Source organism: Pinus tabuliformis, chromosome 2_2, assembly GCF_031772625.1.
Source record: "Pinus tabuliformis cultivar Carrire ecotype Pingquan chromosome 2_2, CPIR1, whole genome shotgun sequence".
Classification (NCBI taxonomy): domain Eukaryota; kingdom Viridiplantae; phylum Streptophyta; class Pinopsida; order Pinales; family Pinaceae; genus Pinus; species Pinus tabuliformis.
This window is the reverse complement of record NC_142300.1, coordinates 813655325-813664908: the sequence shown is the minus strand read 5'-3', so window position 1 is coordinate 813664908 and position 9584 is coordinate 813655325.

Sequence of the window (9584 nt, the reverse complement as noted above, 5' to 3'; positions counted from 1 at the left end):
TTAATGGGGAAGGAGACTATCATCCATACCAACCATCAATCATTGCAGTATTTACAGTCACAATCAAAGTTGCAGCAGTCACGACATTTCAGATGGATGGGTTTTCTACAACAATTTCATTTGGTTATCAGGTATAAAAAGGGAATCTACAATAAGGTAGCTGATATGGTTTCAAGGCCTATTGTAAATTCATTTGTTATACTCAAGCATAATTTTGTTTTGCATGAAAGTTACATAGAACAATATGCAAATGATAGTGACTTTCAAGAAGTATATGCAAGCTTGAGTTAAGGAAATCACAATTGAAGAGTTGGATTATCATGTACATAATAGTTTGTTGTATCACTTGGGCAAGTTGTGTATTCCACAGGGAGAAAGAAACAATATCATAAGGGAGGCACACACTTCATTGATTGTTGGACACTTTGGTGTAGGCAAGACAATAGTGAATCTTCAAGGTATTGTTATTGGCCACACATGTTGGATAATGTTTCTCGTTTCATAAGAGGATGTTCTTTATGTGCTACAAGTAAGCTTAGCAATAGGAAACTTGGTTTATACACTCCACTTCCGCTACCTTCACATCCATGGGAGAGTATCTCAATGGATTTTGTAGGAGGTCTTCCATTGTCAAGGAAAGGTCATGATTACTTGTATGTAGTTGTAGACAGGTTCAGCAAGATGTGCATACTAACACCATGTAAAAAGCAAATTACAGATGAATAAACAACTCATCTTTTCTTCCAAAACATTTGGGTTCATTTTGGTCTTCCTACTTCTATTGTAAGTGATCGAGATTCTCGATTTGTTGGGAATTTTTGGTCAAATTTGTGGGACATGATGGACACAAAGTTGAAGAAGAGTACAACCTTTCATCCACAAACAGATGGACAAACCAAGGTGGTTAACAGAACAGTTATTCATCTTCTTAGAGGATATTGTAGCAAACATCCCAAGTTGTGGGATGAACAGTTGCATTACATACAACATGCATACAATAGGGCAAAGCATTCTTCCACAAATACATCGCCATTTGAGGCATGTGATGGGTACTTGCCAAGATCGCCATTGGACTTCATCTTTGAGAAAGATGTTTCCATCGATGGTCACTGTGACATCGATAAGGCAAGAAGTTCATAGAGAAAATTCAGTTGATACATCATACAGTGCAAGAACAACTTGAGAAAAGTCAAAGCAGCTACAAGGCAAGGCATGACAAACACTGGGTTAATCATAAATTTCAAGTTGGCGACGAAGTTTGGTTATATATTAGCAAAGAGAGACTTCAAGGGGAAGGTAAAAGGCTTAAGCCAATCCGCTATGATACACTCGTCTTTCATTTGCCATCTAGGAAGCAACACTCAAATCCTTCCCTCACTCCACTCGTCCTTCACTTGCTTCTTCGAAAAATGATTGGTTGCTTGATTCAGGAGCAACCTGTCATATGACTCATAGAAAAGATTTTTTTGAAGATTTCACTGACAATGTTGATGGAGCAGTATACTTTGCAGATCAGTCAAAAATCAAGCCATCAGGGCTTTGCACAATCAGGCTTAAACTGCCTGATCTTCCAGACTTTCTTCTGGATCATGTTCTATATCTCCCACAGCTCAAGAGAAACTTGCGGTCCTTGGTCCACATCCGCCAGCAAGGTCACTCCATTCATATGTTTGATGGCAAGCTTGAGGTAAGAAAAGCATCTGACCACTCCAGAATTGCGCAGAACAGTTAGGAAATCCTCCCTAAAAAAACTACGCAATCTGACCCGGCACTAGGCCTCATCCCATAAGTTGCACAATTCTGGAGGCAGTGACCTACTCAGCCCAGAAATTTCTCAATGCCTGACAGACAACCAGCTATGCTTAGCTCAGAAACTGTGCAAATTTTCATCCCTAGCTCACACACTGATGCATGTGCCTTCAGGTTGATCGTTCCCTTCGGGACCGAGCAAAACTGATTTGCATGCATAGGCTGCTTTTCCCAAAATAGAAAAAGGCAACATGCACAAGACATTCCTAGATTTTAGGGATCTATTTTTAGCAGCTGGAGGTTACATGCAAAGATCGTTTTAGAAACCCCCCGCCAAATGTTGCTTTTTCCTAGATTTGTGGCATGCACGTCATAACCTCTATCTTATCAAAACTTATGTACCGGACACTGTAGAGCTCATTCCTCACATCGATCTTGCAGCTATGGCATCCCACATCACATCTAGGAGTCTTCGACACTTTCATCTTCATTGTTTCAGGGTAAGTCTATTTCTCATGTTTTACGTTGCGTTTCTGTCGCTTTCTTTTGTTTTATTTTGTGTAAATGTCATGTGCTTGATTTCAATGAACGTTTGTTGTCATTTTAATGTATGTTAGCTTGTAGGAGCACCGTTTCAGTTTTCATTTGCATCTCTTTGTTGTCACATGCATGACACTGTTTTTGTACCAATGGTCGCCGTTGCGGCGACCCGCTTCACACACATGCATGTTTTCTCGTTTACTGAATCTTGCTCTTATTGTTTGCATGCATGATCATTCACTCTTGTTTACACACAGTTTCACCATGCATTTAGACTTCTCATGTTTTCAGTCCCCGTCGTTGGTCTGGGCTGCCTTGGCCCAGACCTTGCTTTGCCCGGCTAGCATTGCACATTTCTGGAAGTGAAGGCTTTGCCTTCCCTCCAGAAATTGCGTAAGTCTGGCCCAAAACTGACCTCTAGGCTTACATTGCGCAATTCTGGGAGGCAGTGCCTTGCGGCCCTAGAAACTGCCCAATGTAGTTTGCTGGTTTTGCATGTCATTGCTGACTGAAATTGCGCATTGTGCAGTTTCAGTCCTCAGCTAGCCAGGCTGGACTGTGTATTGCGTAGTTCCAACAATCAATCAACGTCCCGACAACTCGGACTGTGCCTTGCGCAGTTTTGGTAGTCAGTCTCCCAACGGCCCGGTGACAATTGCACAATCTTCACAATCAGTCACACATGAATGTTGTAAGGCAGTCCTCAATTTTGTTTTGGTTTTCAACTGACAGATTTCTTTCCATGAGTGTTGCTATGTCTCCAGGCATCACAGGTGCTCGTCTGCCTCTCAGCAGCACAGGTACAATGGCCTCAAGGAGAGCAGATTTAAAGGACACCATTGAGAGCACAACTGGGGATTCAGTCAAGCAAGTGTCTATGAGCTTGCCTATCTATGAAGACATCGAGTTGTTCATAGACAAAGATATCAAGATGAAATGGCAGCGACATCACAACAAACAACACCATAAGCAACGATAGAAGGTAGCAGACTTGCGTGAGACAAATGCAAGAGGAAGGTTGTTGACAGCGCAAAGGCGGAGCAAAGTTGCAAGTTCAAAGCAAATCCACTTGTGATGAAAGCAGCTTTGGAGATTTAGGCTATGAGGTGACGACGCAACAAGAGGATCGCGTGGAGGCAGAGAGAAACAGAGAAGGAGTTGCAGGTGTTGAAGTGACAACTCAAGGAAGAACATGAGCTGCATAAACGAGAGAAGGATTTACAGCGTGAGCAAGTACAGAAGGAGGCACAACATGCACAGACTGATGAAACTGCGCCCATACAGGTTATAGACCCATCCTAGTAACTGGCACGAATCAGACAGGGTGAGAGTGGCGTTGATCGCATGTAAGGGTGTTTAGGAGCATGGATGTCATTGTGCGCGTGCATGCGATCCAACCATTGACACACTCACCGAGGCAAATACAACAACCAAGTCCGATTGGAGCTGAACATGTATGTCGACAAGTTGATGCACGTAGTCACCAACACACACTTGGAGATTAACACAGACACTATGCATCAGTATGTTTTTGGTCTAGCTACACTCAAGACAATGATGCGTGTGTTATCATATGAGTTGGACAGAGGATCTATAATAGTGTACCTAGATGCAACGGAGGCAAGAGTTCGCTTTCAGCAGGATGTCACCATTGAGTGCGCGGACACCATCACAATCGACCAAGCTTGGCATTAGTTCACCACTTTCGATCATCGCGAGGATGTCGAAGAGTTGGTCTTCCCACAACTGTCTGAGTCTTACTGATAGCTTGCATGGCTTGCTCAAGCTTATATGGTCTCACATGGGTACATGTGAAGATTGTATGTAACATCTTGTAAAGTCCAAATGTCGATAATTGAATGTAACGGTCATGTAGTAGGTGAAGAGTCATGAGGGTAGGTGAAGAATCACAAAGGGGAATGTCAAGGGTCACCCCACCTTTTTTTATTTATAGAACCTTATAACTCATTGTACAGGGTTTTGGGAAACCAAGCTTCCGATAGGAGTATCTTAGAGAAAGCTTGGAGTGTATTGTAACGAGCTTTGACTTCTCCATGGTGTAGAGCTAGTACATCTCTTTGGAGGAGCAGGTGGCAGTGACAATAATGTTCCGTTTTCGGGACTAGTGGTTGGTCATGGTTGTACTGTATGATTGAAACTTTCACTTCTTAATAAAATAGAGCCAACACGTTTCATGCATATGTTGTTATTATATTTCAGTTATCTTAGTTACTCTAATGATATATGTAGTTGTTTTCTTACACATATATGTATAGACTCTTTCTGTATATGTATGTATGAATCTTACTAAGATGTGTTGTTGGTTTAACCATACTTTGCACTGTTGGTTCACTTGCCTTCCAGTTTGTGATGCATCTTTGCTTGTGTGTTCCCTTCCAAGCCGCGTGTTTCCACAGGTTTCCAAGGGGCGCATTTACCCCACTTTCCATGTGTTGGAACTATTCATGCACCTTCCTTGCCTTGTTGCGCATGTCACACCCTTGCTACCAACAAGGACATCATACTTACCTCTGCGTGCAACCATGGTCAAGGCGATACCATTCGACCCACTGCTGGGACTCGTACACCAAACGGTCTGAGGTCTAGTTGGGACTTCTTACCAGGGAGATCCCTGGACATGTTGGCGGGTCCAACACGGTCAACAAATTGATAGATAACATAAAAACGAACTTTCATCAAGTGAACATTATCCATCTGCTAAGTAGCGTTGAAATGTTGTAGGTGCTAAATGTGCATCTTGTTTCATTGTTTTATATTTTGGTTTTGTTTTGGAATTAGATGGTAGTAGGTAGGATATCCCACTCTCGCTATCTAACGGTGATAATGTTTCCGGCTATCAATGACGGTCCAGAATCTACTTCTTTCCTCTCTTAATTAGAGATTGAAAGCAATTTCATTGAAGTTAGGTGCTTTTTATTCGTTCCGAGTGTCAGTACCATGTCCACGGTGTTTGTTTAAGAACCCATATTCTTTTTCTATTTCGATTTTAAAGGAGTGTTTTAATTGACAAGTGAGCCTAGTTTGTTTTATATTTTGGTTTTGTTTTGGAATTGTATGGTAAAATTTTGGATGAGATGGTTATCTTTCAGTATTTTTTTGGTTTTGTTCTTTTTTGTATTTTGGTTTTGTTTTGGAAATAGATGGTAAAATTTTGGATTAAATTGTTATCTTTCCTTGTGTTTTTAATGTATAAATAAATTCAATATTCTAAGAAAAGATTGGGGCATTTGGATTTGTCATCTGTATAACTCAAAACCCATTATTTTAATAATTCCTATTACATTTAATTTTTTTTTAACAAATATCTTAAAATTCCAAACTCAGAAAAATTACCAAAAAAATATGCGTCATCAAATTATTAACACCAATAATCATGGAATGCATATTCACCCTTACAAAACATTCAATATTGCTTACCAAAATAAATATTTATGGCGATCTCTAATCAAGTTTGTGAAGTCATCCAATGATCAACAACAATTTCGTATAAATTTATAATTCTCACACAAAACATTCAATATTGCTTACCAAAACAAATATTTATGGCCATGTCTACTCACGTTTGTAAAGTCGTCTAATGATCAATAACAATTTCAATTTCATATAAATTTATAATTCTACCTCTTAACTAACATGTTTCCTTTATGTTTCACCCAAAATTAATGTAAAGGTTATTGTATTTTGATGTTGCAGTAGTTTGGACATGGTAATGAAATTTTGGGAAGTAAACAGAATCACATGTGGCTCATGATTGTACATGTTGTACCTTAAGAAACTAATTTCTTGGTTGTGTAGAAATTGTGCTTAAGACATTAATGATTATGATGATTGTCACTTGTTTGTCACTTAATTATTTGTTGTGTTCTAAAATGAAGGACCTGGGAAATCTGGTTCTTAACCCTCAATACTTAGGTGACAAGAAAATATCATAATGCCATTTGATTGTTGAATATAAATGATGAATAAAGAAAACTTGAATACGTCATAGACAATACGCTGTTTCACACATGATCTACTATCTGTGACACTTGGAGAAGTTATAGATAATATGTTGTCTTACACAGAAACTACTATCTGTATCTTAGAAGAATTGCAGAGGTGGGAACTTCAAGTATATGAGTCACAGACAATATGTTGTTTTACACAGAATCTACTATTTGTTACACTTGGAGAAGTTAAAGATAATACACTGCCTTACATAGAAACTACTATCTGTAACTTAGGAGAATTGTAGAGGTGGGAACTTCAAGTATATGAGTGCTCTTTTAAGGGATTTTAACTTTATTTACACAAGCAAATAAAGGCCTGCAGCTTCATTACCATACTTAAAGGAAGAAAACATAAGATGACACATAACCGAGAAGACACAAAATCATACCCAACAATGTATGGAAAACTTATGATTCTTTCATTGATCAACAGTTGTATCAGGAATTTAGTGGCCTAGTATTCAGGTTTTCCAAAGTTCGAATCTCTTCTCTATAAATTTTCCTCTTTTTTACATTATAAGACAGTTGGTGATCACCAAAACTGTCAAACTGCTTAACTATTTTCTTAACTGTCTAGAGTAAAAATTACTACAGAACATTACACAGAGGGTAAAAGACACCTCATTCTAAAGAACATAGAATAACAGGAAGTAACACAAGTTTGAAAATGATGATGACAATTAGCTTTTCGGCTCTGTTGCTTTGCTGCTGATGAAGTCTCTCTGTAGATGCTTTAATAATGATTAAATTGTTTTAATCGTAATAAGTTGTATTTGACAAAACCCCATGCGTGGACCTGGGCCCACGTATGTATCGGGAGTGTTTTGATTGGCCAAAACACAAGGAAACCCGACCAATCACCTTTCTTTGGAGTTTTAATCATCTCCCTCTAATTTTGATTATTTCGCTTAAACAGCGGAATCAACTAATTTATGCGGAACATTAGTTTACCACGGAATTGAAAAGGATTAGCAATCTGATTCATAAATCTGTTGGGTCCGCTTTAGTTGTACGTGAACCGTCCGATCACTCATTCAATCAACGGTTCAATCTTTCGGAACTCACGAGACTTTAAACATGTTTGAATTAAACCTTATCGAGTCTGCCTTTTCAACGCTCCGTTGAATCCCATACGGACTCGATGGGAAATATAAACCGCCATTTAATAATCTATCGGGTCTGATTTTAATGCTAAAACCCGATTTCTTTTTCACCTAATATCCGTCGGATCTGTGGCCTGTTGATCGGACGACCCAGATCTTCTCACAGGTACACCGTCGCATCCGATCTATGAAATAAACCCATTCTAGTTAACTTATGTGATTACCATTGGATATGTGGCTTGTTGATTAGACAGCCCAGATCTTCTCGTGGGTTCACGTTCAAAGTCGTCCCGTCAATCAAATAAAATAAGTTATTTAAGTTATTTCTTTTTAACTTTGTGGGGGTAAAGAATGCACAAGAGCTTCATTGGGCTTGAACACCCGTAGTAATTTTAGGCCACACATTGTGGTCAACCATGCTAACGTCACGGTCAACTACGGGGGTTGAGCCTTAATTAACCTTCGTGCTTATTGTTTCCCTGCAACACACCTCATCGTACTCATCAAGCTATCGCTTGATCACGCCTCTTGAACCTGCATGACCTTTAGACAATGCTTTGATTTTTCATTTCTTTTAATTTTTATTTCATTTTGTGATAACACCGGAAATGTGACTTAAATTACAATAGAAGCTACAACATCTGGCTCCACTTGGGGATAGTGCTTTTGCCATAGAAGCACTAAGAACTACAGATCAGTGCCTTCACCTCGAGCATGGAGTTGTATATTGCTCAACCAATTCAAATTCTATGGCATTTGTACACTGAATTCACTCCAGTATCTACAATAATTGGATGCTTGTGCTCTAATAGCAAAGTGCTAAGAATCGTATATTAGTGGCCTTAGTTGGGCATGGAGTCCAAAATTCTAAAAACCCTGAAATCTGGAAGACTGAAACCTGACATTCTTGAAGTCTAAAACCTCTGCAAACCGGTTTCCAACTGGGACAGTCACCCTTATTTATCAGCTAAAATTAAACTAAAGCGCTGCAATTGGAAACCAAATGCTCAACACCTGAGCTTCTTTATGTACAGGTTCCTACCTATGTACATCACTGATCTCAATCAAGTGAAGTCAATATTCCAATGGTACCGAGTTAGCATTTGAGTGCCTGCTCTAGAACCATTCTGCCAGTGAATTTTGAAAATACAATTCATCCTGAACGGAAAATAAACTATGCAGAAGGGCAGCTCACAACAAAAATTAGGAATATATCCACAAAATGGTATGTATAGGCTGTTAATAAATTTCTCCATGTAATCTACCACAGGATTTTCAAAAATATAAGAAAAAATATGGTCCTGATCAGCGCCAAAAGAAAGAAACTCTATGTATGAAGGTTCTTTCTCGAATAAACCTTCTATTGAGATAATATGCTCAATAGAACAATCATCAATATCTTTAAGAAAATGATCTATGCCACTTTTATGTATCCACTTTTCATCTCTGAGCTTTGATTGAAAATAATTTGTAATTATGACCTCAGGAAGAAAAAGAAAAATTTTCACATCACTATATGACATATGGCCAACTTCAAATAGATTGTTTACCTCTAATCCATGGGTATCATTGTGTTCTTCAATGCAATGATATACAATCTCTTTATCAACTTTCTTCTTACATAAGATAGCCTCTTCTGCTATGATAAATGGCTCAACATATTGTTGTCCAACATTTCCCACTCGCTGGTTTTCTTCTCTATGTTCAACACCCAACTGATGAACTTGAAGACCTTCATCCTGTTCTTCATTTGAACCATTTTGTTATAAATAGGAGAACCATCAAATTTAACAAAATAAGCTCTCTGGGGATTTATTTGCAGCTTAATTATTTCTCCCTCTTATCGACTGTTGGGCATAAATTCTTGATGCATGTTTGAACTTTTCTCCATTTGAATACTCTCTTGATTTGCTTGGAACAATGTCAACCAATTCTCTGCTTGTGAGGTTATTGAAGAAAAGTTTTTTATAAACTTTTCCACATCATTTTGAGAAAATGATAGTTCTTTGCTTTTAGAGACTTGATCATAATTAATTTGGCTATAACCTCTTTGAATACTTGATATATTATCAACATGATCATTAGTTTCTTCAGCAGGATTATCATGAGCTTTTAAAGTTTCTTTAGAATCATAATAATCACAACAACCTTCAAAAAGAAACTTGAGTGCATAAGAAGTTCT